Source organism: Medicago sativa, chromosome 3 (assembly GCF_051527215.1).
Source record: "Medicago sativa cultivar Bolivia chromosome 3, Bolivia_mono, whole genome shotgun sequence".
NCBI lineage: Eukaryota > Viridiplantae > Streptophyta > Magnoliopsida > Fabales > Fabaceae > Medicago > Medicago sativa.
Window position 1 is genome coordinate 9,953,880 of NC_140751.1, and position 13,205 is coordinate 9,967,084.

At 33.9% G+C, this 13,205-nt stretch overlaps 1 long non-coding RNA gene, 1 other non-coding gene and 1 pseudogene across 2 annotated transcripts; all 3 read left to right on the forward strand.

Annotated features, from left to right (window-relative positions):
- Positions 1 to 1,298: 1,298 nt before the first annotated feature.
- Positions 1,299 to 1,369, forward strand: TRNAG-GCC (transfer RNA glycine (anticodon GCC)). Its single transcript has one exon. It is a non-coding gene; the product is annotated as a tRNA-Gly (tRNA).
- A 3,982-nt stretch (positions 1,370 to 5,351) lies between these two features.
- On the forward strand, positions 5,352 to 7,142 carry LOC146935569 (uncharacterized). Its single transcript, XR_015030278.1, has 2 exons — positions 5,352 to 6,169; positions 6,621 to 7,142. It is a non-coding gene; the product is annotated as an uncharacterized LOC146935569 (long non-coding RNA).
- Positions 7,143 to 8,060: 918 nt separating this feature from the next.
- On the forward strand, positions 8,061 to 10,499 carry LOC146935570 (disease resistance protein RPM1-like; annotated as a pseudogene).
- Positions 10,500 to 13,205: the final 2,706 nt, after the last annotated feature.

Below are 13,205 nucleotides of genomic sequence, written 5' to 3' on the forward strand. Positions count from 1 at the left end.
TCAGACATTGGTTACTTGGTGTTATAAATCTTACCAGAAAAATGCCGAGGGATAAAACCATGGTGAATGGAAAAAAAGTGCAGTGCAAAGCAACAAAAAACAAGCAATCTCATGACTAATAAAATCTAAACTCAGGAAGTCCAGACATATTCCTAATAAAAACATCTATGATATTAGAAGGTATAAAATTCCGCAATATGAAAACCAAGAGCTGCTGTCCTATCAACACAACGATTATCTTCACAAAAAATATGAGTATTCATAAAAGGCAAACTCCTAGTGATATCCAAACAATTTAACCACCTATTAATTGCCAAGGAACTATGTTTGGTGACTTAAAAACAAAATCACTAAATGTGAATTAGTCTCCGGCCAAAGTGGGAATCAGCCAAAGATAAAGAGTATTTAGAGAGGTATTTATAAATCTCCCACCAAAAATGTCTTCACATCAACAGGGAGAGTTGCACCCACAATCTTACGAGTGAGTCAACTTCTTACCAACCGAGTCATGACAATTAAGAATCATTTATAACTTAGTTGGATTGTGTGACTGCAGACGAATTAAGGGGTAATTTTCCCATGAACAAATCTTATATAAAGTTCCATACTTTTGTTGTTGCCCAACCAAATTATAACACCTGGATTAACTTTTGAGACACCTTGCAAATCAACCAAAATGAATGAATAAAATTGTATTTTATTTTATTTTGTAGTTGTTTCTTCTCTTGTTGTTTTAGCCTAGAAGCTAGTTTCCTATAGTTTTCATTGCTGTAGCATTTAGAACCGAGGAATGATATTTTGACATCCAATTTCCAACAACTTTTAGTGACAACTTTTTCCCTCTCTTTTTATTGGACAATAACAATAGAGAGAGAAAAAGGAAGAGAGAGAATAAAAGTACAATGAGAGTATGAGAGAGAGGGTTGTCACAAAAGTTGTTAAAAAATGGATGTTCAAATATCATTTCTCTTTAGAACCTAACCGAGAGTTGAACTCAAGAAAACGTCTACATATAAGGGTTGTATCGTGTGCCAGCCGTGTTACAATTTTTCGCACCATATAGCAATTCTCATTTTAAAAAACCTGTCAACCATATGAGTAGTCGGAATTGTCAAAAAATCTCAAAGAAAATCATTTGGGAAAAAAAACTTTCAACTCAGTGCATTCCTCCAAGCATTCCTCCAATTTTGATCAAGAAATTTGGATAATTAAGATTTTAGAAGTTTTCCGTGTCATATTATCATTGTAGTGTCTAGATGTTAAATATCTAATAACATTATCATCAATTGAATATCAAAGCACCAGTGGTCTAGTGGTAGAATAGTACCCTGCCACGGTACAGACCCGGGTTCAATTCCTGGCTGGTGCAATATTGAGGGAGCTATGATGGAAACATTTGTGGTGTTCGGTAACATCACTCCTCCTGAAACATTGGATGAAAATCATATCTCTGAGCTCCTTCTTTTTATTTTTCTTTTTGCAATTATTTTTGTTGTATATTGCAATTATTTTTGTTGTATATTATTTGTTAGTTCTCTTGTTGAATTTAGCAATAGTAGGGATGATGGTGAATGAGAGAAATGTGGTCCTACTCCTACCAATAGAGGGTACGGTGGAAATTGTTATATATCTTGTTTGTTGGGAAGAGGCTGCTGCACTTGAAATCTGAAATGTTTAATGATTATGCATGTAAAACTCAAAGCGTATGGTGTTGCGACACTAACCTTTAGGTTCGATTTGCCCCCGCCAATAACTGTATATTGGATGCAATAAGGAATGACTGGTGAATCCCCTTCAGGATACTATGAGTTCCTTGACGTGTATTGCACAACCACAGCAAACGTATCTCCTAATAGTATTTTACAGATTTATGGTTCCAGCAATTCACTCATGCATTAGAGAATTGATGGATGATTTAGAGTAAGAGAATGATGAAGAATTATGTTGTTAATGTAACAAAATTCTGTCCAAAATTGTGTGTTCTTGTTATTTGTATTTTGTGTATCCAACTAATGCCCAAATGACAAGCATTTATAGTACATTATATGACTCTTCACATGAGAGAAGACACCCCTTTGACTTGAATCAATGCTATGATTCATTAAGCACCCCTTTGCCAAAGGTTATGATCATATACACTTGAATCAATGCTATGGTTCATTAAGCACCCTTTTGCCAAATGTTATAACCATATACACTTGAATCAATGTCATGGTTCATTATCTATCAATAAATAATAATATTCCAATGTATATGAATGATTCCCATGAAGAGTTACAACTTTTGGTTCTAAAGTGATTACATTATTTTGGAAATCACCAACAATCCCCCACCATTTTCAAAATACTAAATCACATAAATCCGGAAATTCCATGCCTTTAGATAATGGTATCTCGCGATTTGAACCATTACTTAGTAAGTTAAGTTTTCGCTCATTCCCAAATAGTATGGTAGGCAAGCTTTGAACCAACTATTCATTAGAACAAGTGTGCATAACTTACACATAGAATCTCGGTACCATTGATAAAGAGACTTGTAAGATGACACATTAAGAAGGCCTTGTGTCATATATCCCTTTTCATGAGAATTTAAGAGTCAAACCCTTGAACTCCGTGAAGCGGCCAAACTTCATTCTCACATAGGTAGACTATATCGGAAATGCCCCATAAGTATGCATTCCAGCAAATATATGCTATATGTCCATTAAGAGGAAAACCTCATCCTACCCTTTTTCTTCTTATGGTCCAAGTACTTTTGCCCCTTGGGATGTTATCTATTGTCAAGTACTTCAATTACTCTAATAGTGTACTTTCACCATTGAACCCAAGACTTGATGCTACTCAAGTGTGGGTTGAGTTTCCACCATTGGTAATCAATTGGATTTGGGTTTGTACCACATCCCTAATAATGTCTTCAATGTATTCAACATCATTTCCAAAGACATCATTCCTTGTCAATCATTTCGTCAAATAATTGCAATATTTTCTTTTAACTTTTATAAACTTTGAATATTCAATTCTTCACATAGATTTTGTATTCTCATAGCTATGTCTATGGATCAACTTATATACTCTTGATAGTATTCACCAACTATCATCAAACCATGACACACTTTTGTCAATTGAGTATATTGTAATAATGCACAAACTTTTATGTCATTACACCTTTGCTATAACAATATTTAACATGCATTTCAATTTGAACTTCAACTTTTCTTTTATATCTAGCCAAGATATATCATACATTGAATGCATTAAACATACATAGCAAACTAAAAATTGATCATAAAAGAATGTCATAAACTTCATAAGATGGGATTAAACATGTAAGTCATATACTCCACATAAAATTAAACATAACACAATCATTTTGATTTTAGTTATCATATAACTAATACATATATCATAAATTCATTGTGTTAAATTCAAGTTTATGTTTAAATATGTTCAATACTAAATCTCAATAAACAATGACATAGAAGAATAAACAATGAACCAAAATCATTAATATTTTCTATGACTTTCTTCCATGAACATATATCAACTTACAATAATTCAAAACATACCCAAATTATTTTAATATCATGATAAACAAGAAATTAACCATTACTTTTCATATTATCGTGTACATATAATATCAACACAATATTAATGATAATAATTTCTTACACAAAGTAAATACTATCATTAAAGCAACCACTTGATATTTTGGCAATTTATCTACACTACTTTCATAAATAAAATAGTGTTTAAACATTCTTAACGTATTACTATACTCATCAAAATTCATATACTTGAACAATTTCTAAATCATGCATATATATGTCACCACATGTTAAATCTAACATATTCATATTTTACTTAGATACTATACACATGCATTTAGAACACTAAATATTTCATAATACGTCATCACTTATATGGATATTATCTCATGTTCAAATTAACATTAAACAAATTTCAAACGATAAATTTTATACATATCAAAATTTATCATGCATATATTATCTACAACCACATGTAAATTTAACATAAACACATCACATATGAAATATTTATCCATAAATTTCCATAACATATATTCATAAAAGGAATTTGTTTACCGTTCACCGTAGTCATGAATGAAAATGTAAGCTTTCATCTCACCCAAAATTGCAGCCATTAATCACAAGTAAATCATAAATCGAACCTAAAGATTGTTATATATCTTGTTTGTTGGGAAGAGGCTGCTGCACTTGAAATCTGAAATGTTTAATGATTATGCATGTAAAACTCAAAGCGTATGGTGTTGCGACACTAACCTTTAGGTTCGATTTGCCCCCGCCAATAACTGTATATTGGATGCAATAAGGAATGACTGGTGAATCCCCTTCAGGATACTATGAGTTCCTTGACGTGTATTGCACAACCACAGCAAACGTATCTCCTAATAGTATTTTACAGATTTATGGTTCCAGCAATTCACTCATGCATTAGAGAATTGATGGATGATTTAGAGTAAGAGAATGATGAAGAATTATGTTGTTAATGTAACAAAATTCTGTCCAAAATTGTGTGTTCTTGTTATTTGTATTTTGTGTATCCAACTAATGCCCAAATGACAAGCATTTATAGTACATTATATGACTCTTCACATGAGAGAAGACACCCCTTTGACTTGAATCAATGCTATGATTCATTAAGCACCCCTTTGCCAAAGGTTATGATCATATACACTTGAATCAGTGTTCTTGTTATTTGTATTTTGTGTATCCAACTAATGCCCAAATGACAAGCATTTATAGTACATTATATGACTCTTCACATGAGAGAAGACACCCCTTTGACTTGAATCAATGCTATGATTCATTAAGCACCCCTTTGCCAAAGGTTATGATCATATACACTTGAATCAATGCTATGGTTCATTAAGCACCCTTTTGCCAAATGTTATAACCATATACACTTGAATCAATGTCATGGTTCATTATCTATCAATAAATAATAATATTCCAATGTATATGAATGATTCCCATGAAGAGTTACAACTTTTGGTTCTAAAGTGATTACATTATTTTGGAAATCACCAACAGAAATGTGGCTATTGTTGACGAGATTCAGATGACGGCAGATTGGTATAGAGGGTATCCCTAACGAGCTACATTTATGTGGTGATCCTAGTGTTCAAAAGACGTATCAAGATACAGAAGAACACAACAAAAATGGAGAAGAATGAAGCAAAAATGAGGTATAATGCCACCAGAGAAGTTAGTTACGGTGGCTGGAGAGATACTTCTAAGGAGAGAGAATGGATCATCATTTTTTCTGGAATCAGCAAACCATCTGGTTAAAAACAAAAGAAAACCAGTTCTTTACAACTTTAGACTGCAAGGTTTAAGGAGTTGGCTCCTTATGATCCTGACTGGTACTATGACGATTGCTAAAGAAACCTGCTTTTGGGCTTCCAACGATGTTACTTCGCTTTGGAAACGAGGATTTTGGAGGTATCAACACTTGTGTACAAAGTTAAGACACTTAACTCAAGATATCCTTCAACATCGCAGAAAAAGCTGCAAGAATTTAGGTCATATCGATCAAAATGTTTGTAGTGAGAGTTCCAACCAGGAAATGAAGTCAGCTGTTGGTACGCAGTGCCGTTCTAATGGTGGATTCCAAAATTTCCATTTCTTTCGTGACCTTAATGATCAACAAAATTCTAAGGACGAACCTTGTGGGAATATCATGCGTGTGATGCTTCATGGATGTCAAACCACAGCTGCTTTAATCGCCAATGTATTGACTAATCTTGTCATGCATCTGGAAATACAGGATAAGGTTGCAATTTGTTTATTCTGTCTTTACTTATCCAGTTCTTAATTAAAATTCATTCCGGATCATTTATTTTTGTTGATTCTCCGGTTATCCTAACCTAGAGTCTTAAATCCTATACTTAATCTTCTTATATGATTCCTAAATGCACTGATTCAATTTATGTAAGGAGTCCACTTCTGGTATACGATTTGTCTATTCAGTAGAATACCGTTTAAGGCCAATTTGTTTAATGGTGCTGGGACCTGAAATTGATTCAAGCCGTTGGCTTAGAAAACTGTGAAGTGAGATAATGAATGAAAATGGGAGAAAACTAAGGACATGTAGAAAGAACCTCCACGTTGAATCTCAAGAAATATCAGGTTCGTCTTATGAACTGTTATTATTGTTCTTGCTACTTCTGTTACGAATGAAGGACATGTAAACATTCTGAATCATAAAATTGCAGAACTGTAAAAATGTTGAATTTGTCATATAAGGAAAGGAAAACAAAAAATGAAGAGAATAGAAAGCCATGGAATGGACAATGTAATGTTATGTAATAAAAACCTAAAAACTGTAATAAAATGTTTAGTCTATGTGAACGAAATGGTGACACTTTAAGCATGATGAGAAATCAGTGTCTTGTGACTTTTAAGAAGTCGATGTCCTATATCTATAGCAAAGTGAATAAATATGAATAAACTAAATTTAAAGTTTGATAAATGACATAAGTTACTGGTATTTTCTTCAATTTGCTATTCCATAATTCACTGGATGTTGTAACATTAATTAGGATATAGTGGTCAGTACTGATGTTAGATTTATATACAGATAAGGCTCAACACAGGCTCAGATGGTGACTCGGAACCAATCTCGAAAAATCCTCTTGTCCACCAAAATCCGGAATCACTAATAAATTTTGTGAGAAGGGACCAGTGAAAGAAACAGAAAGACAAGTATACTATGTATAGATAAAGTTGGTATTGTAATTCAAGTTGGTCTTTTTCCTTTTTTTCCAAGATGAAAGGGGAAGCTTTATTCAATATTAATGGCTCATTGTAGTTATATGGTAGGATACAACTTGTGTTTATCAACTCAAGTTTTTTTCCTTCCTATATTTAATCACTGCCCTAGTGTTGCTGGCTTCAAGCAATGGCACATGTTTTTGTAAGTTTTTTAAGCACACAGGGTATATATATTGCTGCAAGGAGCCATAAGTTTTCCTTCCCCTTCTCTGGATGAGGAGCTCTTTCGCTTTCTTTGTTATCAACTTTTTTTACTTCGGTAAGAAGTTTGTTTTCTTGTATCATCTTGATATTTGCAGAATAAAATGTACTTGATATTTTCTGTCTTCTTAGCTATCAAAATATAATTATGCGGTGACCAAAATTGATTTTGTATAAATTGGATTTGTAAAATGTTGAACGTAAGATGATTTATGTTCAAATGTATTAATATAATAAGAAGGTGAACAATATATTTGATACTTAAAATTAACTACATTTTGAGGCACAAATTTCAAAACTCAACATTTAAGGCTGAATTTATTCTAGATGCAAAAATAATCTACTAAAACACAGTCAAATATGTCAAAATCAGTTTGTGTCTATAATTACTATTGATTAGATGTTGCGTTGGATGAGTGGTAAGACTAGACAGGATAGGATTAAGAATGACACCATTAGAGAGAGAGTGAGGGTAACACCTATAGTAGAAAAGTTGGTAGAAAATAGGCTTAGATGGTTTGGACATGTAGAGAGAAGACCCGTAGATGCCGTTGTAAGAAGAGTAGATCAAATAGGGGAGAGTCAGGTTAAAAGAGGTAGAGGAAGATCTAAGAAAACCATTAGAGAAACCATTAGAAAAGATTTAGAGGTCAATGAGTTGGATCCAAATATGGTTTTTGATAAAACACTATGGCGTCATTTGATCCATGTAGCCGACCCCACGTAGTGGGATAAGGCTTGGTTGTTGTTGTTGTTGTATGCAAATATAATAACATTAAGAAAATAATAACATTGGTTCATGTCTATCATGGATCACTTAATGGTTGCTTCTTTGATTCTTGGTACATATAATAAGACTAAGAAAATAATATACCAAAGACCAAGACTCTTGCTTACTTTCACAAGTCACACTCATTGGTTGCTTCTTTGATTCTTGGTAATTATAAAAGATTAAGCTGTAAAATAAGATTAAGAAAATAAATTATATATTAATTATATATTAAAAACACTGCTAGATAATTAAGTTATTAAGTTATAACTACCTTACACACCAACATGTTCTGCAGGCTCTATTAAAAACAAACAAAAACAGATCAGACAAAACTGAAAATAGTTGTCTTTGTCCTCAAACCATAGAAAAATAATTTCATAAACACAGCTATTCATTAGTTGAAGTCTATGGTACAGAAAAGCTTAAGCACCAAAACAAGGTACTTGAACTTGTTTGGATTGCCAAAATTGCTTCCAAGAGTTTACCTGATTGATGAAAACATTGAAATGAAATGACAGATGCTGTAGTGTCATTTGTTTTGGAGGAACTCTCTAAATTTGTAAAAGAAGAAGGAAATTCACTGACAGGGATTGAGAGAGACTTCAAAGACATCAAATATGAACTTGAGAGCATTCAAGTTTCACTCAAGGATGCAGACACAAAGGCTGCTGATGAAGGAGGAGGAGGAGCCAACGAAGGAATCAAAACTTGGGTGAAGCAGCTAAGAGAAGCATCTTTTCGCATAGAAGATGTGATTGATTAGTATGAGTATAGCAAGTATGTGGCACAAAGGGTCGACCATTCGGGATTCATAGCTTCACTCCGAGCGATTCCTGCCTTGGTTAAAACCATGAGTACACAATACCAGATTGCTTCAGAGATTAAAGACATCAAATTATCACTTGCTGGAATTAAAGAAAGAAGTACAAGGTTTGAGTTTCAGTCTGGAAGTGGATCAGAAAGCTACAGAGGGACTAAAGCTCCTAGAATTGGTGACCCTCGAATGGCTCCTTATTTCATTGAAGAGACTCAAGTTGTTGGGTTTGAGTCCCCAACAAATGAATTGGTTAGTCTTTTGGTGGGGGGAGCCAATGAGCGCACGCTGCTTTCTGTGGTAGGCATGGGAGGACTCGGAAAAACAACTCTTGCTAAGCATGTTTTTGATAACCAATTGGTGAAAAGCCACTTTGATTTCCGCTCTTTCATAACAGTTTCTCAATCCTACACTATGACGGAGTTGTTGATAGATATGATAAAAACAGCTTGCACGAACAACAATGAGACTATTCCAAAGGGTCTGCGGAAGATGGATGACAGAACATTGATTACTCAAGTAAGACAATACCTCGAGTCAAAAAGGTACTTGGTTTTATTTGATGATGTTTGGGAAGAAAACTTTTCTGATGAGATTGAACATGCCTTAATTAGTAATAACGAAGGAAGTAAAATCATCGTGACCACTAGAAAAATGAATGTAGCAGAATATTTTAAGAAATCTTTTCCTGTTCATATTCACGAACTAAAACCTTTGACTCCAAACAAAGCATGGGAACTGTTTTGCAACAAGGTATTTAGAGGGAAGTGTCCAGAAGATCTTGAGAAAATGTCCAAGGATATTATTCAAAAATGTGCAGGGCTACCACTTGCAATTGTGGCCATTGGTGGTCTTTTGTCGACAAAAGCAAAAACCTTGTTTGAGTGGAGAAAGGTAAGTCAAAATCTGAGAATGGAGTTAGAGCGCAATGTGCATTTGACTAGTTTAATAAGGATTTTATGTCTTAGTTATGATGATCTGCCATATCATTTGAAATCATGCATGTTATACTTTGGCATGTATCCAGAGGACTACATCATCAATCGAAAAAGACTTACTAGGCAATGGATGGCTGAAGGGTTTGTTAATAATGAACACACAAGACCGTTGGAGGAAGTTGCTGAAGAGTACTTGACAGAGTTGGTACAGAGAAGTTTGGTTCAGGTTTCCAAACTTGGCTTTGATGGGAAAGTTAAAAGATGTCAAGTCCATGATTTGTTGCGTGAAATGGTTATTAAAAAAAATGAAAGATATAAGTTTTTGCCATTCAGTGCATGAAGGTGATGAACAAGTTACAGTTGGAATAACTAGGCGTTTGTCAAACCAAATGGATTCTAATAATGTATTATTTTTTTCTCCAAATGAATTTCTCAGCTTTTACCTTCACCATTAGCTTTGATAAAGTATTAATCCCAACAACTCAATATAGCATAATAAATTTACAGTTGAGGCCGATGAAAAGGAAGATTGTTTATCTATGTGGTCCTACCAATAGTGGTAAAACTTATAATGCTTTGCAGAGATTTATGGAGGCAAAGAAAGGGATTTATTGTCGTCCCTTAAGATTGTTGGCTATGGAAGTTTTTGATAAGGTTAACGTGAAAGGTGTTTATTGGAGTATGTTAACTTGTCAAGGGAAGAAACTTATCCCTTTTCAAATCATGCTGCACGCATGTACGGTGGAAATGGCTTTGACGAAGGAGGTGTATGATGTGACTATTGTTGACGAAATTCAGATGGACTAGAGTGCTCCTTGGTTTAAACGATCATGAGCTACATTTATGCGGTGATCCTAGTGTTTTGCATATTGTTCGAAAGATATGTCAAGATACAGAAGATGAGTTGTGCGAGCAACAATATGAGAGGTTCAAACAGTTGGTGGTTGAAGCCAAGACCCTGCTTGGAAAGTGTCATACCCCAAATTTTGACCATGTTGCTCTGTTTTTACCCATTTTTGTCTGTATTTCAAAACGGCTTAATTTCTTTTTTTTTATTATTCGCTTTAACCAGTTAAAATTTCTTCAGTCGTTGTTTAATAATTTAAAGTCTTTTATCTTGCAAGTAAAATTTTGTTCGCGCTTTATCTAGTTGAAATCGCTTTATTTGTTTTTGGCATTTTTAAATTTTGACGCGTGCTTTTAAAGCCTTTTATTCATTTCTTTGATAAATAAACCTTTTTAGGTAAATTCCTTTTGTCCGTATGATTAAATTGTTTAAGACGTTTTGTTCGTGTTTTAAAAAACACCGCGAGTTTTAGTCGTCTCAGTCGAAGTTTCGACAGCTTTAAATTTTATTACTTTTTTTATCACTTTTATTTTATTTTACAATTCTATTTTATTTTATTTCATTTTTACCATTTATTCTTTTGCTTTTAATGTCATTTTTATTTTGTTTTTATCAACAATTTGTTTTGTCTTAAGTCCACTTGTTACATTGTTATTGGTCCAAAGAGCATCCAAAGCATTTTCTTTCTCTCCAAGTTTCATTAAGGGCAGTCTTGTCTTTTGTCTATTCATTCCATTTAACCTAGTTGGTCCCTATATATAGACCCCCAATCATTGGTGAAAGGAGGCTGCACTGAATTCTATAGAAACACCAATTCACAAATCGGCAGTCTTCAAAGAGATCAAACACACTTTTCTTTCAAGTTTTTCTCAAGAATATTCAAAGAAAATTCCAGCAATAAATCCATAAGTTTCTTTTGCGTACAAAAAACACAACAAATTTTCCAACTACCATTCCTTTCATTACCAAATCTTCCTACACAAATTCCATAACTTTTTTTCCTCCAAAGCTCAAATCAAAGATCCAGAAAGGTCAACATAATGTAATTCCAATTCTCATTTTCCTAATCTATTCATCACACTAACACAAACCAAACAACCACATCAAAACCATCATCACTACACCAACACAAATCCTCAAACGATTTTAACACAGTCATCAAATCAGCTCAACAAAGCTTCAATTCCAACATAAATCAATCTCAGTGAACCGTCACTAAACCGGTCCTCAACAACTCATCAAGAACTGAACCGAGCAGCAACATCAAAGGCATGATTCTGTTCTCTGAGCTCTCACGTCAGTGGATTCGTAGTGTTAGTAGCCTCAACTAAGCCAAGCGAAACCAAATCGGATTTGAGGCAAGAAGAAAGAGGATCGGAGCTCACAAGTATCCAAGTCCTCAGATTCGAAACAGAAGAAAGAAGAAAGTGAAAGGTGGATCCGAGTCAAACCGAAGCTTGCTCCAACGATATCAACAAGGAGAATCGATCTGGATCAGCAAGAAGAAGATTGAGGTATGCGTTTGTTGTTGTTTTTGTTTTAATAAGATTCTGTTTCATTGTGTGTGTGAAGATTTTCGAAGAAAATGAAGGATTAAGAGTAGAAAAGAAGTGTTTAGTTGTTTTAAAAGCTTTTTGTTAACATGAAGGAAGAAGGAAAATGGATGCTGGTAGTTTAGGAAGAAGAAGCCTTGCTGGATCGTTTCTATATCACCCTTGCTGGACCGGTTCGGTTTGAACCGACCCGTTCCTTAACCGGTCCAGCTTCTTTGAACCGATCCAAGCCCATCTGTGATGATTTGAGGCCTGTATTTGCTTGCTGACTGTCTTTTACTGATTGCTTGCTGCACCCCTCTGCATGCCTACTGCAACCCCTGTTCTGCATATATTTTTCATAGTTGCACCGTTTTAAATTCACGCATTTTTTTTACATTTCAATTAATTGTGCCAAGATTACATCATGCATTTTACTTAACTTATTTGATATTTTAAAAGCTTGTTGCATTCATTACAAAAATTTTAGTTAAACATGCATCTTTTTTTATTTAGTATCGTTTATAGTTTAGTTAGTGTTAAACTTTTCATTGCACATGCATTTTGCTTTGGCTTAAACTCTAAAACTTATTCACGCCTATCTTATTCTTGCTTTATTTAGTATATGCTTTGCTTGCATTTTGGTGCTTTTATTTCATTCTAAATGCTTTATATTTCAATTGAATAGTGTGTATAACTAGGAAATGGATGTATATTTTTACCATTGATTTGTAGCTTGGCAAAGAGGCCATAGAATGTATCTAGGAATTTTTGTAATAATGTAGGTAACACAAGCACCGACACTTGCACCGACACCATATCACTTTATTTATCGCTTTACGCTCGCTTTATTTTTCGCATCGTTACGCTAGCCTACCGTTAAGTTAGAAAAAGCTTTTTTTTATCTCAAAAATCAAATAAGCAAAAGTCAAATTGTTTTCTTAATAAACCTTGGATCCAAATCCAAGTGGTTTTCCCTTTGTTTTCTTAATCAAATTCCTAAATGAACTTTAATCAAACTTAGACCAAATTTCTCAAATAAAATGAAACAACCTCACTTCTATTTTATTCTTCTATACCTTGAGGTCTCGCAACCCTTCTTAAAACCATTTTCAAAATCAAACTAAAATCAACCCAACCCACCAAAAATATTTTTGAGAATGAACTACGGCGGTTTTGATCCCTTTTAAGGGTACGTAGGCAGAGGCTTTATTCCTTTCAAATCGATCAAATAAAAATAACGAAAACTCAAACTTCTTCTCCCTCCATTCTTTCACTTCAAACAAC